General features: G+C 43.2%; 1 long non-coding RNA gene across 3 annotated transcripts in view; it reads right to left on the bottom strand.

The window, feature by feature from the left end:
- LOC111097588 overlaps positions 1 to 24,606 on the bottom strand; it is a 51,449-nt gene that overhangs the window by 25,112 nt on the left and 1,731 nt on the right. For 2 of the 3 annotated variants that reach the window (XR_005365362.1, XR_005365364.1), the window contains exon 2: positions 24,173 to 24,435. This is a non-coding gene — a long non-coding RNA (uncharacterized LOC111097588). Of the gene's footprint in view, positions 1 to 12,785; positions 13,162 to 13,427; positions 13,452 to 24,172; positions 24,436 to 24,606 lie in introns of those variants that run through there. The other variant, XR_005365363.1, reaches the window with a different exon arrangement.

Here is a 24,606-nt window from a genome sequence, read left to right as displayed (position 1 = left end):
AAATTACTAATTTTCCAATGAGTTGAAGGGGAAAAGAAAAAAAAAACGAGCCCACTAATTTAAAGAATGCTTGAGGATTTGCCTTCCCTGTTTCCCAGGATGTGGGTCATTTTTAAAAGGCGAATTCCAGATCTGTCTTGAGTTCCTAAGGAGGGGAGTATCACAGGGAGGTTAACTTTCTGAAATGGCTACAAGAGGAGTGAAGGAGGCAGTGGGAGCCTCCGCTGGCGCTCCAGGGTGTCAGCAGCAGGCCGCACACCTGCAGAGAGGCCTCCCCTGAGCGGTGCGCTCCTCTGGAGGCCTTAGAGCCTACAGCGGCCCAACGGCAGGAGTCACAGCTCAGCGCCCCGTGCACATCCTTTAAGCAGAGCCCCTGGGGGTGGATGCACCAGAGGACTGAGGTGCCCGAATGCTTCTAGACCCCCATATGCAAGGAGAGAGAAGCGCTCCGACAGCACAGCCTGACAGAGTCAGGCCAAGGGGCCACGCTGCCTCCCTCCCGAAGAGGGCCGGGTTGTCTATACCACCGAGCCCTGATGAGCGGGGCCCCCCCAAGTGTGCAGGCCTGTGCACAATCACACCCACTCCCCTAAGCGCACCCCACTGCCTCTCGGTTCTCCTCCCCCCAAGTGCACAGCCCGCTGCTCCTACCCAGTGCTGGGCGCCAGGCCACATCTCCCTCAACAGCGAGAAGTTAACAGCAAGATGTTAAAGAGAGTGACATCCCCTCTCCCCCTGGTCCTCTGATCACGCAGTATCTGTCGCCTGCCTGGATGTCCTTCTTTCTCCTTCAGATGCACAAGGAGGAGGCATCCTTTAGGGATGGGAGGGTCTTTCTTTTCAACCTTTGTCTGGCGCCACTTTTGGGCTGTGATCTGGGGCCAAAGGCAGAGCCCAGCCTTTGCAGCCGGTTCCCTCCCAGACATGGGTCTCAGCCAGCAGGGGCCCGGCCAGCGGCGGCGCACATCTGTGCTCTGGCCCTGGGAGGGGAGGGGAAGGCTGCCTTCCCAAAGGCTCCCCCCAGGGGCTCCCTGCCCCTCTCCTGTGATGCCAAAGCCTGCCACCGAGCTCCAGTTTCTCCCACAGTAACCAGATATGCTGCCTTGAGGGGCCTGGTGCTGGCTCTGCTGTTTTAAAAATGAAAATATTTGCTTCCAACTGCAGTTACCATCTGTTTGCAACCTTTCCTCCTGTCCACATGCCAGCTTGAAACCGCCGCTGTGGCCTTTGGGTCTCATGGACTTTCCCGACAGACTAACCTCTGGCTTCCTCCTGGAATTTCTGGAATAACCAAGACGGATCATCATGAGCCGTCTGTCACTACAAGCCCCCGTCCACTTTTTTACAGGGCTGCCCGTTGCATGTGACATCCAGGCCTCCGCGGTGAGGGCCAAGCACAAGAGAAAATAAGGATCAGAAATTAAAACGTGGAAATTTTTGCAAACCCACAGAGTTCATTATACCTTCCAGAATGCAAGAGGATGGATCGAAAAAAGAAATTGTTCATGTTATCAAAGAAAACAAATTTAAAAAAAATAAAACAGGACTTCAAAGATATTTTGGGATAATGATAGCATGCTGGAAGAGAAAGAACCTGACTTAAAAAAGGGTAAAACCCACGGGAATTTTAAAACATCTGAGGATGTGTAATATTTAACAACACTATCGTGAAGAATAAATGAGATACTAAGAAACGGCAATTATATTGGTTGGGTTATTAACAAAGCAGGTTAGCTTAAAAGCAGGAATCAGGGCACCTGGGTTGGCTTAGCCGGTTAAACATCTGCCTTTGGCTCAGGTCATGTTCTCAGGGTCCTGGGATCGAGTCCCTCATCGGGCTCCCTGCTCAGCAAGGAGTCTGCTTCTCCCCCTCCCTCTCCCTCTGCCTCTTCCAGCTTGTTCTCTCCTTCTCTCTCAGTTCTGGGTAAAAGGTATCTTAGCAATCAGAACTGTAGGAGACACTTTTTTAATCCAGTGCTGGGGTTAGATAGAAGCCCATGCTTGCCCAACCAGTTGTCTATACTTGTTATTCATCATTTCCTGGTTACCGAGAAATGTATCAAAATATGGGTGGGCTCTGGAAAACACAGCAAGCTGGGATCTCTATCCTATGTCACCAGGGAGGACTTAGAAATCTAGATTGGATGAGATAGGGATGGGAGAGAGTGAAGGAAGAGACGAATCCAGCCAACCCCTCAGTTGCAGCTGAACTGTCAGATGTCTGGTATGAAGCATTCGGATGTGATCACGCATCCCAGCGCAGAGGGGTCTGTGGTGAGGAATCAGGAATCAGACAACAATCAAGTCTTGCAGGAAGTGGCACCACATTTCTATGCATACAGAGTTACAATAACATCTAGGAGTTGCAGGTATTCCTGTTAATAACAATAACACATCTGCCAGTCTCTGTGCTGAGAGTTTCACGTTTTATTTCGCTGAATCCTTAAAACCAGCCAGTAAGACAAGTACTATTTTTATCTCCTATTTTTAGAGGGAGAAGTTGAAGTTCAAGAATGGTAACCCCACTGGTAACTGCCAGAGTAGGGATATGATCCGCAGTTCAGGGTGTTTTGTCCTGCGAGTCTGATTCTCCAATATTCACTGGACTCTGTCCTCACCAGATACCTCCCCTAAAGCAGGAATGGCCCTTATAGGCCTTTGTCAATGGTGGTAATTCATTGACCAGTGATGGTTCAGGAACTCAGACCAGTCAGCCTCTAACATTTCCCTTCAGTAATTATTGATCCAAAAAAAAAAAAAGCATACAACTGTAACTGGTCTAAGCAAACAAATGGGAAGGACTTGGATTCCAAAGAGTAAGGAGAAATGCTCTCTCTCTCTCTCTCTCGCTTTCACTCTTTCTCCCACCCCTCCTTTTCCTACTTTCCCAAAGAGAATAGAAAAGCATATGGCACCAACTGTGACATGAAGCCACCAAACTACCAAGCAGAGAATTCACCTTAGGATGAGGTCTTCTTCATAGATGGCTGTATGGACGAGTAGAAGGAATCCGGGTTGTTGATGACATAATTAAATGGTAGGAATCAACAAATCTTGAAGCTGCCCTACCTCTGGATTTCATTTTATAGGCCAATAAATGTCCTTACTGTTTAAATAACTTGGGGTTGAGTAACCATTCTCTACAACTGAAAACATCCTAACTAATCCCTACCCTATGAGTCTTTCTCAGAGAAGAAGGGGAAGGGTCCACTCATGGGTGATCTCACTCATGTGAGGGAATTTCTAATGTACCCTGTTCATACACAAAGAGGGTGAAGCCTGACATGGAGGGCGAAGCCTGACATGTTGGACCTCATAGCCATTAAGTGTCAAGGCTGAAATATGCACCTAGGAGGGTCTGACACCAAAACGTGCTTTCCAATAAGCACAGTGAGAATCTTGGCCAATGATGAAAGGTGCAACCAGAGTCCAGTCCCGTGCGGAAGTTAGGCAAGGACACACTGAGGATAAAGCCTAACAAGAAATTTGGTTTTTCCTGCAGAATGCCAGTCTCAGCAAGGAACGGGTGTGCTGGCGTCGGAAGCCCCCTGCATGGGCCACTCACTGTGGCAGGAGAAGGGAGAGGCTGTAGTGAGTATAGAGAGGCTAATCCCTGATACACTGAATGCCGGGTGGAAGACCAAAGCATCACTTTTAGGCTCTATTGGGTGGTGTGTGTGAAGCTACTGATATGCCTTCCTGCCCTAGTCAGGACTGGCTTGACCACCAAGTAGAAACACTTAGAAGAGACAGAAGCTGCTAAAGAAGAAGAAGATGAAGAAAGAAGAAGAAGAAGAAGAAGAAGAAGAAGAAGAAGAAGAAGAAGAAGAAGAAGAAGAAGAAGAAGAAAAGAGAGAAAGAAAGAAAGAAAGAAAGAAAGAGAAAGAAAAAGAAAAAGAAAAAGAAAAGAAAAAGAAAAAGAAAAAAAGAAAAAAGAAAAGAAAGACAAAAGGGAAGGGGAAGGAATCCACGGATATTAGGAACATGGTCATTATGTAATTGACAAAGTGGATTCCCCGCCAGATTGGTGGTTTATCTGGATGTCTCTGCTCATTCTGGTCAGTGCTGCACGATATGCAAGTTTCTCCTATCTGTTTGTAGTGTATTTTCATGTTATTATTTCCCTAAAATTGGTAACTATTCTGTCCTAAGTTCTTGCTCAGACGTTTGCATCTGAAAACTCTAAGCACAGTGGTGCCTGGCGGCCTTTCCTGATCTCTACCCGTTCCAGAGCTGGCATATATATATCTGCTGACCTTGAATACGACAATGTTTTAGGGAGTGCCATTCACGTGGTTCTTCTCAGATGGTAGAGTGCACAACTTGAACAACCATACCCAGTGTCCTGCGTGGTCCTCTAACTCCTTGTCCACCATTTGTCTAAGAGTTTCTTAATTGTATCTGGGCCCGTTTTCACTATAGGAGATAGGTCAACTGATTTTGCCACCGTTGTTCAAGTAGCCATCATAAGGCAAAATGCTCTGGTTTGGGTTTCAAACAAGATGTGGGTTAGAATTTTGGGTCTGCTACTTACTAGCTAGTTGGCCGTGGCCAAGTCAATCAACTGAACCATCTATAAAATGAAGTGAATAGTAGCTACTTCATGGTATCAATGGAGGAGTATGTATTAAATAAAACATTTCAATGTGTATTTTTGTTGTTATAATTATGCTTATTGTTTATATTGTCAGAGTCCCGAGCATGGTGTTTGCAACAGGGCAGATTCTCAATAAATGTTAATTTTCTTCTCAAATTTCTATCTCAACCTGTGTCCCTTCTCCTCAGGGGATGAACCCAGCCCAGCGGACACCTAAATTCTCAGTGAAGAGTACCCTCTCCTGACTATTTTCCAAATTGGGTGGGGAGTATTGTGCAGAGGATGTCCCTTGAGTAGTTCTGGGTTGAAGGAAGAGGGAGATAGATAAATTCTTCGGTCCAACATCTGCGAAGTACTGTATATTCTCTCTGCTTTTGAAGATCCTCATTATTTGCTGGCATGTTAAAGGCTTTGAAAAATCTCACTGCGAAGACCTTATTTCATTGTTTTACCAAGTATTTTTCAAATCAGTTAGACTATGGATTCTCTTTTACATCAGACAAGTTAATATCTCACTTTTGTGCTCCACAGGACATGTGTTGGGACACACTCATTTAGGGGCAGAAGCTAAAAAAGCTGGAGAGCACCAGGAAGAAGGTAGGTGTGACCCGAAAGATGACACTCACCAAGGGATCCTGGGGCAAAATTCTCCTGCAAAGTTCTAGAAGGGTCTAGACTTGTGACTTGATAGATGTAGATTATTCCCTCTGGGCAGAGAGGGAGGAGTATATGGGAGCAGAAGAATGAAAGGCAGCAAAAGCACATTCATGAGAGTGTAAGAACTTAGCACTACTGGTTCAAGCCCTTACTGAACAGCTACTATGTGAGCATCGTGTGATGCAAAGGTGAAAAATGTTGTCCCTTGTTGAAGAAAGAAAGGAAAAGGGAGGAAACAGGAAAAGTAGGAAAAGGAATAAAATAGATTAGAAAGGGAAAGAAGACACGTGTGAGAAAAACCTCATCAAGATTTCCGGATGGCAAACATTCCAGTCTTCTCGCTTCACACAAGCTGCCCAAGTAGCCTCTCTTTTAGTACGTGACGATGCCAAGCAAAAGGATTGATTGTCTTTTTTTTTTTTTTTAAGTGAATTCTGCAAAAGGTTAAAATTCTGTTGAGGGGGAAGAAATCAACAACAAATGCACGCATTAGGACAATTCAGTCATTAAAGTGGGCAGCAAATTAGCTAAGGGCAACAATGAAATGCGACCATCTCGATTAATATTTATGAAGCATCTCTGCAGCAAATATGAAGGCTGAGGCTCTGAAACGGCGTAAGAATAAACCTAAAACCAGAGAGAAGGCAGTTTTTTCAAGTGTGCCTTCAGAATATGCATCTTATTCTATCATTTCATTTGCCAAAAAAAAAAAATTGTCAACAAATTGTCTTCGGTGAAGGAAGATGGGAAAACAAAAGTGGAAAATTAAAAGCTTCATTCAGAGGCAAGCTCAGCATCTGGGAGGCAAATTTCAGAAACTCTGAAATACAAATGTTGTTCTTGGAATATCGGAGCTCATTATTGCTTCCTGCTTGTCCTGCCTCCCCCCCACCACTCTGTCCTGCATGTCATCTCCGGCCCCCCCCCCACCCCAGCCTCCCTCAACCCTTAAAAAACCCAGGTCCCAGATGTAGAGACTCACCCCCTAAATATTCTCTTCCCTTATGAGGCCTTTTGTCAGGGGTTAGCCCCTTCTTTCTGCACGCACTCACGTACTCATTCATTCTTTTACTCATTCTTTGCCAGCCCTGCAGTGCAGCAAGGGCTGTGTAGGTGTGGGGCACTCAGAGGATCTGCTACTCCTTCCAGCTTCAACGAAATGAGGTTTATTTTCTCTTCCCAGTAACCACAGATTTTGTAGGTTTTCATTTTGCATCTTGAGAGAACTTCTCTGATGGTTTTACTACCTCAGGAAAAATGCAAACACACTGGTGAACCATGTTTAACAACTACTCTAGCTGATTTCATTTACTCTCCTGTTTCACGCCGGGGTGGCTCAGGGGTTGAGCATCTACTCTCAGCTCATGGCCTGATCCTGGAGTCTTGGGATCGAGTCCCACGTCGGGCTCCCTGCATGGAGCCTGCTTCTCCCTCGGCCTAGGTCTCTGCCTCTCTCTCTGTGTCTCTCATGAATAAATAAATAAAATCTTAAAAAAAAAAAAACAGCAAAGAAAGAGATGAACAAGATTTTTTCAGATAGTAGAAAAGATAATGGAAAAAATGTTTTCAAAGGGTGTGTGTTAGAAGTCCTTAAAGATGGGGGAAGAATGAAAGCTAACCTAGGGCAGCAGACCAGGAAGGGCTTCATGAGGAAAGGCCACTCAATAGGACCTGAAGAACGGGAAGGGGTTAGCCGTGTGTAGTCACTCCAAGCAGAGGATGGCAAGTACCAGGTTACACACAGGGAAGCAAAGATGGGTGGAACTGACTCTAACTGACTCTGACCAGGGGGTGAGATGTCGCATTGACTTCCTAGAGCTTTGCCGCAACAAAGCATCACAAAGTGAGTGGCTTAAAATAACAGATTTATTGCCTCACAGGTCCTAGAGGCTAACAGCCCAAAATTAAGATGTCACCAGGGCTGGTTCCTTCTGGGGACTATGAAGGGGGATCTGTTTCATGCCCCTCTCGTGGCTTCTGGTGGCTTGCTGTCAATATTGGGCATTCCTTGTCTTGTAGATTTATCACTCCAGTCCTCTACCTTCACATGACCTCGTCCTTGCCTCTGTTCACCCAATCCCCCTTGTTATGAGGACACCCGTCTTCCTGGATTAGGACTTACCTAGTGACCTCCTTTAACTTGATGACTTCTGTAGAGACGCTATTTCCAAATAAGATCACAGTTGGAGGTAGGGCGGGCTTGGGAAGTCAACAGACCTTTTGGGAGCTACACAATTCAACCCATAACAGCAGGACACAGAAAGTTTAGATTTTATTTTTAAGCACCAATGTGAAATGCTGGGTACATGGCAAACAATAAAGGTTGGCAAGTATCATTGTTATGCAGAGAAGTTCTTAAAAATGCAAAAAGTTAACAGAATGAGGTTTTTAAAAAGGGAATTGGATTGTGTCACTATACTGGCTGAAATCCCTCCAATGCCCCCACCTCCTTCAAACTCTGAGGAATTCCAAGTCTTTACAAGGCCCACAAATCCCATAGGATCTGGGTCTGCTGTGATCTCCAGCCCTGTCTCCCACCAGAGACTACTAGCCCCTATCTTTTCCTCCCACTCTATCTACACTGGTCTTTCTGTGTGTCCCCAATCGCCCAGGCAGGCTCCCCTACCCACAACTCAGAGCCTCTTTGTGTTTATTGCCTCAGCATGGAATGCTTGCCCACCAGATATGGTCCCTGATGTCAGACAGGCCTCCCTTCTAATACCTCTCTTAGAATAATGCCCTCATCAATTCAATGTCTGTCTCCTACTTCACTGAACTTTTCCTCTTAGCTTTTTTTCTTTTTAAAAGATTTTTATTTATTTATTTGAGAGAGAGAGAGAGAGAGAGAGAGAGAGAGAACATGATCGGGGTGGGGTGGGGGGGAGGAGCAGAGGGAGGAGGGAGAAGCAGACTCCTGCTGAACAGGGAGCCTGACGCCAGGGGCGATCCCAGGACCCTTAGATCATGACCTGAGCCGAAGGCAGATGCTTAACTGACAGGTGCCCCTCCTCTTAGCTTTTATAACTTTTTAGACTTATTACACACACATGTGTCTGTCCTTGTCACCAGAATGTGAGCTCTGTTGGGAAAGGGAAATGTATATTCTAGTATGTTCGCTACTAGAGTCACAGCCCCCAGAACAGCACCTGCCACCTAGTAGACGTTCAATATGTTTACTGAATAAATGAATCAAGGGTGCTGATAAAACCAGGTGTCCCTATCCTATTCAAGTACGATCTTCTCTCTCTTTTGGATTGTGTCTGCAATCCACAAATGTCCCACTACTTCTTTGTTTCACCAATGAACCATCTTGGTCCCCAATAAATTTGTCTGTGTTCATTGTTGAACACTCAGCAATGCGTATTTAAAGGACAGATTTTTATCTTGGGGACATGGAGTTAACAGCTATGTTTCCATCTCATTTTATATTCTTCATTTACTTGCGGTTACATAAATCTGGGTTCTGTAGGGATGGGAGGTGAGATGCCTTTAAAATGAACCCCGGAATGCCTGCAGATGCCCCCTTCTCTATCCTGCAGTGGTGGTGGGGGGCTTCCTAAGTTCCATCGAGCAATTAAGTCAAACGATTATCAAGGATCTGAAACATTTCCCTCTGAAGAGTAGGAGTAAATTAGACAGAAGCCAAATTAGAAACCAGAATATTTATCGTACTACAAAATGTGACTTCAGATGCACTGAACCACACAAGAAAATCAATCAGTTTGCTCTGGAATCCTATCTTCTCGTGTTGCTTTGTTTCCTAATCGCAAAGAGTATAACACAAGTTGATCATGTACCTTACAAAACTGATTTGAAAAGAAAAGACTTTTGTCTATTTCCAAAATTTGCATCAGTCTTTAGTAGAAGAAAATCTGCCACTGCTAACGATATTCAAAAGAATGTGCTGTAAGTCCTTAAATTAATTCCAAAGAGACAGTCCAAACATATTTTAGACAAGGCGTCATCCCTGAAATAAATGAATAGCTTCCCAATCTGACCACTCAATTAAATGCACAAATTTTGCTGAGATAATTTTAAATTCAGGCATACTTTGTAACAAATGTATAACATATCGGGGTGCCTGGGTGGCTCAGTAGGTTGAGTGTCCGAGTCTTGATTTTGGCTCAGGTCAGCATCTCAAGGTCATGAGATGGAGTCCTGTGTCCAGCTCTACATTCAGTGGGGAGTCTGCTTGACATTCTCTCTCCTCTCTCTGCCTCTATCCCTCCCCTCCCCCAAACCCCCACCCCCTGTGCTTGAGAAGTCTCTCTCTCTCTCTAAAACAAATGAAGAAATAAAATCTTTAAAAAAAATGTAAACACACTCAGTTTGTGGTATATCAAGTTTTCTAGTGTGCATCTCGGTTAATTAAAAAATGGTTCACTACATTTTTTACAAATTATTTATGATTATAAATATCTATGAATATAAATTTATGATTATAAATTATTATTTATATATTATTTATACATTCTTCAGGGGAAAAAAATTACCTAATTTGAAAATTCATGGTGCTGGTCACATCTTTTAAATTATACAAATAGTTAAAAGTTACTGTACTATTCTTTTAGTCCATTAATTTCATTGAGGCTCCTACTTTAAAGAGAAGCCTTCCTTACAAGGATTCTTATTCAAAAGACATTCCTGATCAAATGCCATAAGTAATAAAACTATTATCAAGAAGGAGGGGTAACAGAGAGGGAAGAGAGGAGGAGGAAGAAAGGGGAAAAAAAAACCCAAACATTTCTGGGTGACAAGGAGATTTCCAAATTCCAGCAAAAAGCCCAGTAATTTCAATGAATTAACACTCAATGCAAAAATTTTAATAGTATTTAGTAGTATTTAGTAGTATCATGCCCTTAGAGTTTCATGCCCAGCCTTGATTGACAGTAAATAAAGATGTGCCTGTCTTTGGAGCTGTTACTATATTTGTGGTTTAAAATTAGTGGCCAATTTACCCAGACTGGCCGGGGGCTTCCATCGATCAGTGCTTTTTTTCACGTAGCCTCAATGGACAACTTCAAATAACCTATCAGCTAATTCAGTCAGAAGAAGGGCATTGGTAATGCCTCCAGGCTCATTCCCTGTAATCTGAGTAAAAGTCACGAGGGGATATTATAACTAATAGCACCCCGGGAGAGTAATGGAGAAGGACTGGCTTGGAAGGTTCTCGGCTACATGGAATGTGTTCCTTCGTTACTTGGCTGAGGCCTGTTTGGTCTTCATTCCGTGCAACACAGACTTTTCATCATGGACCGAGGCATGTTCCAAGGGAAGATGATAATTAGTAATAGTGGGAGAGCTTCATGCTGAGGTCAGAGGCACTTTGGTGAAGGCAAACAACACAGAGGTTTCCACTTACTAGAGAACAAGTCAGAGGGCTTGGTTCTAGTTAAAACAGAGAATGATTCTCATTCCGAATCATTTTCAGAAACATAAATTTTTCCAGAAACCTAGAGGTAGTTATGGAATGAAAGTGCCTCTAGGGAAAATGCAAACAGAAAAGCTTGAATGTATTCTCTGGAAGTTCCCCAGAGCTTTTCTTTATACCCCAGACGTTTCTGGTGAACGGGCCTTATGAGACGAGGGTGTTGCTTTGAAAATTAACCTTGTCTCTTTTGGAACATTGAGAAAAATACTTAACGTATTTCCCCCTCTTCCACTCCTGCCTACTTTCCAAGCAAAATTTACTCTTGAAATATCTTTTAATTTTGTTCATCTCAAAACTATTTAAATGAATGATTCAAGATTTCAGAAATTTCAAAACTTCACAGCCAAGTTTATTTATTAATCGTTTATACCCCCATGTATTTATTGAGCCCCTGCTGGGCACTGGAGATGCAGCAATGCAAGGACCAACCAGCTCCTTTCTCTTACGAAGCTTACTTTGAAGTTGGGAATGTAGAAGTGTTTCCAAAAATGAATAAAAGAATAATAAATAAACAAACAAACAAACAAAAAATATATATATCAGATGGGTTTTGTGCTTCCTGAGAATCAATATAGGGCATTCTGAGAGAGAGAAAGGGACATGTGGTGATTCTAGATTGAGTGGTCAAGGAAGTCCTCTCTGAAAAGGCAGGAGTAGATCTGAGTATCAAATGACAGGAAGGAACCAGCTATGCAAAACTCAGGAAGGAAGAACATTTTGGGCAGAGAGAAGAGCCAATCAATGCACAGGCCCTAGAGCAGAATGAGTGTGGTCTGTTCTAGGAACAGGAGGACGGCCAGGGCGGGTAAGTGGGTTGGCATGGAGTAACCCCAGCCCAGAAATGAGCTCTCGCTGTACCCTTGATTAAATTGGTAAACACCAAGGTAGGTAGTAAATTCTGATCTGAGTTCTGTCCCCTTCCAATATAATCTGCATGTCACTGCAAAGTAACCTAAAATATCATGTTAAGTAATTGAACTATCATGTCCAAAAATCATCTTATAGATCATCTGCCTACAAGAAAAAAAAAAAAAGTCCAAATTCTTTAGCTTGACATTCACAAACCTCCAAAAACTTATGCTAATCACTCTATACAACTTCATGTCCCTCTGCTCACTTTTTTTTTTCCCCCTCTGCTCCTCTAATAAAAACTCTCTCTTCTTCAGCCAGGCCTTCCCCTCCAACACTCCTTGTATTTTAATCTCAATTTTTTTCTCCTGCCATTCCCCCTGGTCCAGCATGACCAGCTACCTCCTCCCAACAAAGTTCCATCAATTTCTGTCAGTTAGAAGTCTTTTGGTAACTACCATAAGGAAATCCAACACAAAGTGGCTGACATAAAAAGAGGAAGTTTCTGGCTCAAGTAAATTAAATGAACAAAGTGAAACAAACTTGAGGCAGAGTTTTATCCAGAGGCCAATGTTACTACTTTGAGATGATCTCGACTCTGTGTGGCCCCATGTGCTGGCTTCATTCTCAGGCTGGCTTCCTTCAGATGCCAAAACTGGCTGTCACAGTTCTAGGGTTGAATAAGGTTTCCCCCAAAGTCATGTATGTCTACCTGGAACCTGTGAATGTGGCCTTCTTTGGAAATATGGTCTTTGCAGATGCAATCAAGTTAACGTGAGGTCGTACTGGGTGTACGGTGGGCCCGAAACCAATGACCTTCTAGGAAGCAAAAAATTCGGACCCACAGAGAAGCAGAGCAGACTCTCTGTGAAGACAGCAGCAGAGATTGGATTGATGAGGCTACAAGCCAGGGAATGCCAGGGACTGTACCAACCACTGGAAGCTAAGAACATACAAGGAAGGACTCTTCTCTAGAGCCTTCAGAAGGAGCACTGCCCTGCCAACACCTTGATTTTGGACTTCTGGCCTAGATTTCTGTTGTTTTAAGCCACTCAATTTGTGGTGATTTATAGGAGCAGCCCAAGAAAACTAACACAGGCCCCTTCTCCATCCCTGCCTTGCAGGGGAGGAGGGAAAGATATACCTGGTAGTCCCCATGGAAAAGAGAAGCTTCTTTTCAGAAGCCTCGGCAACTTTTCCTCATGCTTCCCATGTCCAGGTTGGAGTCAATCACTGCAACCAGTCCTGCTTGGAACTAAGAGATCGTCTCTCCCATTTAAAACACGAGGCAAAATGGTGGGACTTATTTCCTTTGTCATGAAAAGAGGGAAATAAATCCTAGAAAAGGAACCAACTCTACTATTGGTAGCAATTTAGATGGTTTTGGCTGCAAGTTACAGAAAAGCTGCCTCTAGCTGGCTTAAACGTTGAAGAAATGTACTCTCTTGTAGAATAAGAGAACTAGAGGCAGATCAAGCTGTGGGCAGTACAAATAGGGCTCCCACTCTGGATCCTCTTACTCTCCAGACTTCACCTCCTTCTATGTGCCAGCCTTGTCTTCATGCCAGGGTCACTCATGATCTCAAAATGACTGCCCGAAGCAACTAGGGCAACCAACATCCTTTTTCTGTGCAGTGAGAGAGAATAAAAATCGTATTCCCAATTATGAAACAGAAATCCTTCCTTTTAGACTGAGTGGACCCACTTAGCTCTCATGCTTACTCCTAGGCCAGCATTAATGGCTACAGAAATGCCATCCACTGGTTGGCTTAAGCCTGGTTCTTTGAACAAATCAATGGGAGAGGGGAGGAAAGCGAGGGTGAGATTACCAAAATGGTTTAGCATTAGACTAATCAGAATTCTCCCTTGGAGCTAAAGATAGAATTTACTTACCCTGATGCTACGGTGGAGGGGATTCTGAAAAATATGAGAAGGATGAACGGATGCTGGTTAGGCAACCAAGGTTGCCCACCCCAGCATCCTCTCAAGTGTAAATCAGATCTTCCTACCTCCGTGAAGCCTCCCCTCCCGCATCACTCTAACCAGAAGCAAACTTCCTCTCTGATTTCTTCAGCATTATGGCTCACACTGACATTGCCCACTTAGCATAGAGTTTTAATTGTATTTTTGCATACACATTTCTATTCTCCCGAATTCTTAAAATTAGAGTATGTGTATATCGCAGTATGTCTAGTATATCACCTTACCCAGAGTAGTTTATCCTCACAAAAATCTGTCACTTATTTGAGTGACTGCTGATATAAACATGGAGAACCAGGCAGCCTTTAAATTTAGCAATAGGGGTCTAGGCCCGGCTCACAAATTCAATCCTTCCTCCTTCTTAATAGAAATTTACCCTGGCTCATTATCGCAAGAGTCTTTTATGCAGACATCTTGGTGATTTTCAGCCTTGGAATTCATCTGCATTTAATAAAATGGTGAGACTTTGAACCTAATTAAATAGTGAGAAGCCCTGGTAATACATGACTTGGCTAATATTTTGAGTAACAATCTGAGTGAGGTACAAATGCTAGAGTGATAATACAAGCTTCCTTACAGAAGCTGAGTAAGATAAAGGAAGGAAGATCTCTTCAGTTGTGCAAAAATGTTTTAGTCCCTTTTCCCATTTCAATAACGTAAATCACAATTGTGTTTATCCATTCAAACTATAAGTTTTTCAGCATCCTCTGAGTCTAATCCAGTAACCATACGTACAAGTTTTCAGAATTCTGTTGCTTCACACTATGTCACTAAATCTCTATTACCTTTAAAAACAATCGTACCATGTTCAGTAGCCACATTTTTCCTAGAAGGGTTTCTTATCTAAAATCTCAACGATCTAGCATGGATTTGGATTATTGATTCATTAAGGGGAATGTGACCACTTTGAAGATGTCTTGAAGACATCTGAAATTCTCTCTACAAGTGAATTCTAGTATTTCTGATGGTTGTTATTGTTACCTTAGTGAATAATGTAATGTCCTGGTCCCGTTCCATAACCAGTAGTAATAAAAGTGGTCAATAATGTGTTTCAAGGTGAATTCCTCTTTCAAAGAATGAGAGTAAATCATTAAATCTTTTCCTTAAAAATAGAGTTGGGTGGCTCTGTCGGTTGGGCATCTATCTGCCTTTGGCTCTGGTTGTGGTCCTGGAGTCCTGGGGTTGAGCCCAGCGTCAGGCTCCTCACTCAGTGTGGAAACTGCTTCTCCCTCTCCCTCTGCCTGCCACTCCCCCTGCTTGTTCTCTCTTTCCCTCTCTCTCTTTCAAATAAATAAATAAGATACTTAAAAAAAATAGAAAGAGTTGAGAGTAGAATATCTATAGACAAAACACCTGATTTTCCCCCTCAGAGGGAAATGGGAGCAAGAAAATTAGATATATACACTCCCAGCGACCTTCCTGTAGGTTGCTGGGGATAACAAAGCCTGCCTGACCTGAGTGCTAAAGATGCATCACCGTTAATTTACCACCTTGAGCAAGCTTTGGTCTCATTTTTATAAAGAACTAAGGAGAAGGTGAGCTTTAACAGTGATTCAAATCTCCAGAAACATTTAATGTCCGCTGACTATTGTTCAAGCCACTAGACAGAGTAAGGAAAAACACTACTGGACAGTTCAACACCCAAATTTTAGTTCTGTGTGCTTCCAGGCCTACCCTCTATACTCTCTCACTTTCTAATGAGATATGCATTTAACTCTTCTACAGACCCATTTTGAGAACTATGGATGGGCTGGAGGTGAGAGCAGGAAGGCAGGTGGAGAGAGGGCATTTCAAACATAACAGCATAAAAATGGTTTTGATGTGGCTTGATGGAAAGCATTTCCAAGGCATAAAAATTCTTTTACAGCTTTATTTATTGATTTATTTTAGAGAGGGAGAGGGAGGGACAGGGAGGGAGAAAGCACGTTGCGCATGAGAGGCAGAAGGAGAGGGAGAGGCAGAGAACCTCAAGCCAACTCCCTACTGAGCACAGAGCCCAGAGGCTGGGGCTCAATCTCACAACTCTAAGGTCATGACCTGAGCTGAAACCAAGGGTCGCACACTCAATCGACTGCGCACCCAGGCCCCCCCATAACATTTTTTTCAATTCCCAATTTCCCAATTTGGGCCTGAGCACCAGGCACTGGCGAGTTACTTAGCTCACAGACACCAGGAAACCAGCGAGTGATGAACCAGGGGGGCATCAGCCCCTCTGAGCCCAGGTGCAGCTCCACTCCATATCGTGTGACCTTGAGAAGTTACCTAACTTTTCCCTAAGCTCCAATTTTCACATCTGTAAAATGACAGTGATCATAGCCCTTCCTCACTCTGTGGGGTGGTGGCGAAGATTAAACCATCTACTCCTATGAAGCAGCTAGCACAGGGTCTGGGACACGTGAAGCCTTCGTGAGTGTGAGCTGCTGTCACAATTACTGGGGGCAGCCAGCCTGTTGGAGGCTCCCTCTCAACGCTCTGGCCCAGAGCTGTCAGCCCCCCGTGCAATTACCCGGACAGAAGCATCTGCTCCCCTCATTTCTTATCTCTTCATTCCCCTATGCTGCTTCTAGAATAATTTATGTCACAAGAGGTGAAAACAATCATGTCTCTATTTACATAACATTAACCTTATTTTCCTTCTTCCCTCAGAAATGCTCCCTGTTATCAAATTAGTCCAGTTTGAAGATGACATCCACTAGAGCTAATCAAACCGAACAGTTTCTGTTCCTTGGTATTATCCTCGATTCTCATCCATTAGGGTAACAGCTTGCATGACTTTCACAGGAGCTGGGCACACTCACGCTGGAGATTGTCAGCCCTTGGTGGCTGCAGTCGAGCCGGTTTACCGAATGCTAATAGTTGTGTGTGTGACGTGGCCTGGTTTTCTCACGCCTGCCACTCCTTCGCTGCAGAGAATCACACTGCAGAGAGGCCCCTCTTGCTCAATCCAAAATCTAGTTCTATCTCAGTTGTCTGCTGGGCTCTCTAGTGCTAACCTCCAACACACTACATTTCTGAATACAGATAGCAAAGGATGACCATTTACTGTCTTAGCCCTCGAGTACCAACCTAGTGCTCACGCACGGCATCCTCAACCGGTGGAGTGCCCTTTGAGATTTGTCGATGTGTCTGAAACATTGTCTGAAACATACGCTTGGTGTGTCTCGTACGTCTAGATGTCCTTTGTGTTTGTGACGTTACTCATGCTCTTGTTTCTCTTGCATACAAATGTCCCCTAGGAGGCAGGTGTAGAAGCAAATGCCCTTGCTTCCTCCCCTGCTTTCGAGGCTGCATCCCAATAATTCTAAGAATGCCTGCATGACAAATGATAACTGCATTATTAACATACCTCCAGCCAACGATAGAAAACAGCCATGATACCAAATAGACATTTGGTATTTTGGACTAAAGTTTCAGATGTTCCAAATCACATCTTCAGATCTCACTTTTTATGTCTCTTGGGTTCTGGTCAGAGCATGTAATTTGTACATACCACTCAAGTGGTAGAAAAATGATTGATGACACGCAGCCCTACCGAGTTGTGGGGCCTTTAAAAATGTGTTTATATTCTGTTGAATTTTATATTCTGCTGAGAAAAAAAATGTTTATAAATTTTTAAAACCAATTGCTGATTCCTGCTACTTAATGATTATTACTCTTAGAAAAAAGATGTTTCCCCACTTTCCTTCTTTCTTGAGTGTGAATATGATACATACTCGTTAAAAGAATTCAAACGAGTACAAAAATGTACAAATGTGATAGTAGAGACCACTTGAAACTCCTCTCTCTGAAGATAGCCACCATTTACATTTTGCTGAATATCCTTAGCGGTATCTCTCTATGAATATGTACATGAAGATGTAATTCTCCATAATGTCCTAGAACCTGGCTTTTCCAGTCAGCAATATGTTTGGACATTTTCCCATGCCCATAAATATAGCTCTGCATTTGTGTTTCTCATTATGTCCTCCCTTCCCTTCCAGATAAGAATGTAAGTGTATGTAAGTGGGATGGTGTGGAAACAGGTAAAGGGTGGAGGGGGAGACATTAGTCTCCATCATCATAGTTCATGATGACATAGTATCCACTGTACTGACAGGTCATAGCTTTTTACCTCATCCCCTCGTGATTGATGTTCGTTCCCAATATTTCACAATTATAAATTTTTTGAGCTCTTTTCTCCCAACAACTTTATTTTTTTAAAACCTATTTGTAGATACCGCTTTATCTTAAGCCTGACTCTTGTCTGAAACACCTTGCAGTCAAGAAAAATTAGGACAGTGTTAGTTCTGTTCAATTCTGAATGTTTCGTTGGATGCCTGTGATTTACTTTTCTCAAAGTGAGTCTCCTGTTTCTTGATAACATGTAAAGTATCCTATACACAAGAAAATCTTAATTGACTATGAAGAATTGGTTTCAACTGGTTTTCTTACTTAGCAAACAATTCAAGATTTACTTGCTAATAGAAAATTGCTGGTTTATGTGCCAGTTTTTGTTCATGGTAGTTCTGACAAGTCACCCAAGAACATGCAGTTTCATCCCCATAAAAAGTCTCCTTTTCACAAGTCATTGGGCTCAAGCTGTCTCAGTGCACGTGGTCATTCACCTTGTATGACAGTCCTCAAAAGTAAACTGGGAAAGGTTGAGAAGCTTACCTATGTTATAGGGCCATTCTAACTAGATCAAAATTCATTTCCAGAAAGTAAGACAAAAAGATCCAAATCAGAATATTAGCATTTCAACTTCTTATGCTTGGGAAGATTCATTCTTCTGGAAAATACTATGCTTGCACAATCATTCATTCATTTATTCAACCAATAAACTGTGATGTGCATAGTGCCCTGCAGGCACATGGTCCCAATATCCATTGATGGCTCAGGGCTGGGCAAGTATCAGGACTTTGCTGGTATCTCGACCTGCACTTGAGCCAAGTATATTCCCCTTTTACAGCCCAGCTCCTTCCAGCTAAGTCTAGAAGCTGAGTAGCCACTCTGCACACACCTAAGTTGGAGTTAGGAGGCCAGACTCTGACACTTGACCCCTAAACTCGAGGCCCATGTATACCTCAGGGTGGCCACCTTCACATCCAACATGAGCAATACTGGATCAATCTCACAATTTTTGCAAATGCCAAATCATGTGTCTGAAAGACTCTGGCACACCGTAGGCCTTTATTTATTTTTTTAAAGTTTTTTTTTAATTTATTCATAAGAGACACACAGAGAGGCAGAGACACAGGCAGAGGGAGAAGCAGGCTCCCCTGCGAAAGAGCCCAAGACCCCGGCCAGGATCATGACCTGAGCCACAAGCAGAGACACTCAACCACTGAGCCACCCAGGCGCCCCGACAGTAGGCCTTTAAAAAGCGTTATATAGAGCTACCATCTTCAGTGTCAAAGTAGGAAAAGAATATTTTCTATTTGCTCCCTCTCATGACTCAAGTTAAAATAAGAAAAACCAAAACATGTTAGTAAATCCATCCTCATCTGTGGAAGCTAACAGAGAATTTTTTTTAATATTTTTTTTATTTATTTATGACAGTCACACAGAGAGAGAGAGAGAGAGAGAGGCAGAGACACAGGCAGACGGAGAAGCAGGCTCCATGCACCGGGAGCCTGACGTGGGATTCGATCCCGGGTCTCCAGGATCGCGCCCTGGGCCAAAGGTAGGCGCCAAACCGCTGCGCCACCCAGGGATCCCGCTAACAGAGAATTAAAAATTACTTTTTTAGTTAAAAGCCAGGCTCCTCTTTTCCTTTTCCCAACCTATTAAACATCTTGAAAAAAAAAAAATATATATATATGTTGAAAAACAAAAGCCAGTCACCTTTACTTAGAAGCTGCAGGTAGTGGCTGCCTTTGGTTCCTGATCCTTATCTCTACCCTGGTTCCCACTCGGGTTTCAAGCTCTAAGTCTACTAATTGCTGGTCCTTTGTTCTGAAGGACCACCTTACAGATCAATGGAAGAGAAACTGTAATAGGAGACTTGATTTTATCTTGTCCCCACAGATAATCAGAAAATCGGTTCACCTAGAGGTTAGTATGACTATCTCAGGCAGAAGCAGATATTAAAGCTGCGAGGACAGTTGGCTAATGATTGTGTCACTGTGTGTCTCATTCCACAGCCCCAGGGAACGCGAGAAGCAGCAGCAAGTTTGTTTTGACTCGGAGTCCTCTTATTATCCACCCACCGAAGACCTCTCCTTAGTTCCCTGTTTCTGTTTCTCCAGTTATTTCTGACTATTTAAGTTTATTTATTTCTCCCCCATCTGTGGATGAAGTCCTTTCCTAACCATAGCCCCTCTCATTCCAACAGAACGTGGTCTAGAGGGGAAATTGTTCTCATCTGTAGAAGCACACAGTCTTAAAAAGAGGGGAAAAAAATCTTTGTAAATCTTTGGGATTTTTACTCCTAACCTCTCATTCTTCAGATGAGCGAAGAGCATTAGAATAAGAATGAAAATCAGGTCCTGGGACCTCTGCAACACTTAAAAAGAAAAAGATTATATTTATTTATTTGAGAGAGAAAGTGAGAGAGGGTGTGCACATGTGCAGTGAGGGAGGCACAGAGGGAGAAGCAGACTCCCCGCTGAGCAGCCCAGACCCCCCCCGCTCCCCTGGTCTCCATCTCAAGACCTTGGCATCAGGACTGGAGCTGAAGGCACCCATTTAACCCACCGAACCACCCAGGTTCCCCTCCAGAACACTTTCCAAATTTGCTACAGCTACGAAATAACTAAGTTACCCTTAGTCAGTTTTTAGATTAGGTGAGCTCAAAAAAAAAAAAAAAAAAAAAAAAATAGGCGGGCTCAATATTTTTCTTTTCTCCAGGGAAGAAAAGAAGGAAGAGCTCCTCTGTGTCTCCCGTGGTCTGTCCCACATGGTTCTAGACAGTCTGTCCAGGCTGGAGGAGTCGCGCCCCTCGAGCAGCTGGACCCTTTTATTGATGGCTGTGTCCACAGCTGATTAAAAAGTAGAAAAATTCAATCAAGTGGCTGATTGTCCTGAGCCCCTTTCCCCCTCCCACGCAAAAAAGTCTAAAGCTACCATCTTCACTTTCAAAGCAAGAAAGATCTGTGTGGTTCTTGCCCTTCATGACCAGTAATAGGAGAACATATGTGGCAATAAAAGTCTCCCCTGCAGTGTTTTGACAACGAGCATCTTTGTCCAATATATTCCCTTCACCAGACATTAGAATCTATTCAATCTGAATTCTCAAGACAGTTTTTTTTGCCTCTATTAGAGTATTGTATATTTAAGAAACACATTATTTTAAAATGATGGTTTTCATTAAAAATTATCATTTATCTTTTCCTGTATTTACTTTTGTTGCAGTAAATTGTGACATTTTTTTCTCTTCCTATCATAGCAAGACAAATTCACTTTGGGAAGATAAATGTCACATTTTAATGAAAACCAGCGTACAGCGTGGATGGGGATAGTGAGCCTAAAAGGGGAACAGGCAGGCGTACACTTTGACATTTCTCATTCTTCTTGGCCACCGCATAAGATTTACCTTTATTTTTTTAATATTGGAAAAATTACCCTGCAAATCCCATCAGGAAGATAAACTAGATATCTTGGGAGTTCATCAACCGTCACAAACCTAACCCAGAAAAGAAATTCCCCACACAAGACAAACTTGCAGTTAAATGAGAAGTGAAAGAAAGCCAATGAGAATTGGAATGTGGAATGTTTCGTACTCCAAATAAGACAGGGGCTGTAGGAGCATGGCATGGGATGCAGGAGAGCCCGTTGCTGGTCTTCGAGGCTGGGAGAAGAGCGCTGGGCCCAAGGCTAAATCACGAGACTCCCGGGAATTTCAGCCTTGAATCATGTAAACGTGAGCTGCAGAATGAAGTAGTTTTTTTGTGTGTATAAACTCATCTAGTTCATGGGGGATATTTATCTTTTCTTTCTTTCTTTCTTTCTTTCCTTCTTTCTTTCTTTCTTTCTTTCTTCTTTCTTTCTTTCTTTTTCTTTTTTTTTTTTTTGGCTGCCCAGCATCTGAACCTCTTTCCCAGGTTTGGAGAATTTCTTTTGCAGTGAGTCCTGGTGGGAAGCATGGCCTGCCTGTCACTGCAGAGGCAGAAAGGAGCAGATAGCAGTTTTTCCCCTCCGAGGAATCGAGGCAGGTGTGCTACCCAAGCTTGGCTGCTCAGGTGCTCCCACTCAGATGGTGGAGACCAAAGCAGTTTCCGCAAACAGGAATTTGTTCAAGTTGCAGGGACTCTGGCACCCTGTGTCCAGTGCTGATGGGAGAAGCTGAGGGTATGCAGTTGCTAGTGCTGGTGGCAGCAATGCTACCAGAGACCTGGCCACAGGCCTGCAGCAGCAAGTGGCCTCCCCACGCTCATCCTTCAGTGGGATTGGGCTGGGTATTGTAAGGAGTCTCCATACATGTCTCCTGGTTCCTGTCTAATTTCCCAACCTAATTTTCTAGAAACCCTTGCTACTCAAAATGTAGTCAAGAAACACGCTGGAAATGCAGAATCTGAGCCTCCCCCCAGACCTACGAGTCCAAGTATTAAAGTGCAGTACAGTGCCTGGCACAGAGGAGGACCTTGATGAATATTTCTTGAATGTACGGATGCATAAAAATGTGTCCAAATTTGGTTTCGCTGAAGTTATCTGAATATATTTCTTCAAAATATATGTATGGGGATCCCTGGGCGGCGCAGCGGTTTGGTGCCTGCCTTTGGCCCAGGGCGCGATCCTGGAGACCCGGGATCGAATCCCACATCAGGCTCGCGGTGCGTGGAGCCTGCTTCTCCCTCTGCCTGTGTCTCTGCCTCTCTCTCTTTCTCTCTCTGTGACTATCATAAATAAATAAAAAATTAAAAAAAAAACAAAATATATGTATGCAAAAAGCCCTTAACCCGATGGTTATAGTCTTGAAAAAAAACTGAAGTATTATGTATAAGGAATTGCATTTCAAATGCGTTTCATTGATGTTTAAGGGACTCTTACAGTGAATCCTTCTCTAAACTCATTATGCCTTTTCAAGTGGGTAATCACTCTTTCATTTATCTGTGTTGTTAATATTTATTCTTTAAAGCAAGGCACACCCACAGTAGAGATTACCGTAATCAAATGATGTGTCGCTGAGATGACCATTGAAATTCTCTCCGTGGCCCTCGTTATTTTGATCCTTTCCATTGGTTCCCTACAATGCCAGATCCACATGACCTTGGTGCCTATCAGCAATAGCTAAGCAACCAAAATGGATACACAAAGCAGCTCCCTTTACAAAGTCAACCGAATGCTACAGTCCCAAAGCGCTGCTCTCTATTGTATTTGGCTACCTGCAATGACTGAATTAAGGGCGACTTGCCCTCTCAGTCGGCATCGTGCCAGCCTCGAGAGCCTTCAACAGGCATGCCAGCCAATGTTGGTAGAGTGTCACTAAAAAGTGCCTAAGCAAACATAGCTCTCTGGTTCTCACCTAGTAGAGAAGCAAACCTATTTTTAAGAAGCTTTGCTGAAGAAAGCTGGAAAAGAGATAGTCATAGTAAGAATTTGAGGAGGAGGAAATGCTACAGCTTTGCAAATCAGTCACTGAATTACTTGTTGTGTTCTCAAGAAAGTTTCTTAACCCTCTCCATCTGTAGTGTCCTCCTACATAACCTGGAGGTAGTAAGATGCTTATCTAATAGGGTGTTATGCGCATCAAGTGTAAGAATGGATATAAAACACACTGCCAGGTACATACTTATTGCTCTGGAAATACTAGCTACTGTGATTGTTGTATTTCTACTACAAGATGCCCAGCACATCGACAATTTATCAGATGATCCAAAACTAGTTACGGCAATACATACTTCACAGATAACAGGATGATTTTTCAGCGGCATTGACTTTGATCCCCACCTCCCAACCCCAAACAACAACTTTTAAAAACTGGCCACCACATATTTTAAGAGTTGTGGGGCAGACAAAGCACAGGTTTTGGCAACACATGTATCAGGGGTAGAACTGCACAATCATAGATATCATTCTCCTTTACCCTTCCTAAGAATGAACAGATTTTTATTTAGGTATTAGCCCCACTTCCCCATAACCCATGGGTGGAGAGCAAGCTCATGTTGACAGTGGATTTAAGGGGCCTTTGGGAAATCTCATTCCCCTGGTCAGAGTGACTAGTTAAAGAATTCAGGCCTTAGCCAATCAGGACATTTAATCTTGTCACAAAGACTGATTTAATTATTGACCAATGAGATATGAGGAGAGATACAGCAGCCATGAGAAGGCACCTCAGGGGTGCCTGGGTTGCTCAGTCAGTTGAGCATCATCACACTCTTGATTTTAGCTCAAGTCATGATCTTTGTGTTGTGAGATCTAGCCCTGCATGGGGCTCTGCACTCAGCCAGGGATCTGCTTGAGATTTTCTCTCTTCCTCTCCCTCTGCCCCACACCCCACCCAGCTTAGGGGCACACAGGTGTACTCTCTCTCAAATAAATTAATAAATAAATACATGAATAGCAAGCCTTAAAAAAAAAGAATGCACCTCAAATACTTCCTATCATAGGATCATCATTGACCAGGGGCCCCAGGTACTGTACTTTGATTCATCCCCAAGTTAGCAGGTCCAAATGGTCCCTGCTTATTTCCTTTCACATGTGCATTTTCCCTTAAGAAAGCCCAATACATATAATCCTACCTTGATGTCAGCTCTTGGAAGATCCTGACTCACACAGGGGGTTTGCTGGAGGCTCCTAGAAAATAAGTCTCTTTGTTCTTTTTTAAGGCACTGGAGGTCATGTTCTTTCTTCCTCTAGATTTCATGAATGCCATGTAAAGCCTGGAACTGCCCCAGTCATTTTCCAACAAGAGTTCTCTTCTCTGGGTTAAATATCCTTAGGTTTTTTTCAACATTTCTTTATATTAAATGGCTTTCAGATCCTGTAACTCTCTTAAGTGTACCTAGAAATGAAAACATTGACAAAGTGAAAATAGAAAATACAGCAAGAATACAGCCTCCCTTGTTTCTCATTATATGGCTTCAGCTTTTGGAGGAATTGTATATATATTTTTAGGAATTTGGTAGCCACCTTTCCTTTACCTATTGAGAGGCTGACACTTAGAATGCAGCTA

Source organism: Canis lupus, chromosome 10, assembly GCF_011100685.1.
Source record: "Canis lupus familiaris isolate Mischka breed German Shepherd chromosome 10, alternate assembly UU_Cfam_GSD_1.0, whole genome shotgun sequence".
Classification (NCBI taxonomy): Eukaryota; Metazoa; Chordata; class Mammalia; order Carnivora; family Canidae; genus Canis; species Canis lupus.
This window is presented reverse-complemented; position numbering and strand designations above follow the sequence as displayed.